We start from the raw sequence: 572 nt of genomic DNA on the forward strand, positions 1-572 counted from the left end.
CACTGTGCTGTGGGTGCCATGTCCCAGCTATTTTTTTTTTTTTTTGGTAATTGTTATTGTTGTTTGGCAGCCCGGGACAGGTTCTAACCCTCCAGCCCCAGTGTATGTGGCCAGCGCCCTGGCCACTGAACTATAGGTGCCAAGCCTCATCATTCATATAAAAAATATACACAACTTATACTACATGATGTAAATAAGGCACAAAAATATACATGCCAGTATTGGTGGCCTTTCATTTCTAGTGTATCAACCAAAAAATTGTAGTGTGTACACTGGCTTTGTGGATGTTGTGCCGTCCCCTTTCCTCCATGTTAGACAACACATGAGGGAATATGTCTCTTCCATACTTACCTTATCAGGTAATTCCAGTCTTTCATGTGAGTCAGAGTAAGTTCTCTTCACTCATTTAACTAAAAGTGAAATTCAGTCTCCATCTGGTTTCTTGGTAAATATGTTTGTTTTTCAGGAACTGTTGACATTCCAGGATGTGTCTATAGAGTTCTCTGTGGATGAGTGGGCCTGCCTGGACCCTGCTCAGCAGACTTTGTATCAGGATGTCATGTTGGAGAACT

This window comes from Otolemur garnettii, unplaced genomic scaffold (assembly GCF_000181295.1).
Source record: "Otolemur garnettii isolate 467f Iridium unplaced genomic scaffold, OtoGar3 scaffold00338, whole genome shotgun sequence".
NCBI lineage: Eukaryota > Metazoa > Chordata > Mammalia > Primates > Galagidae > Otolemur > Otolemur garnettii.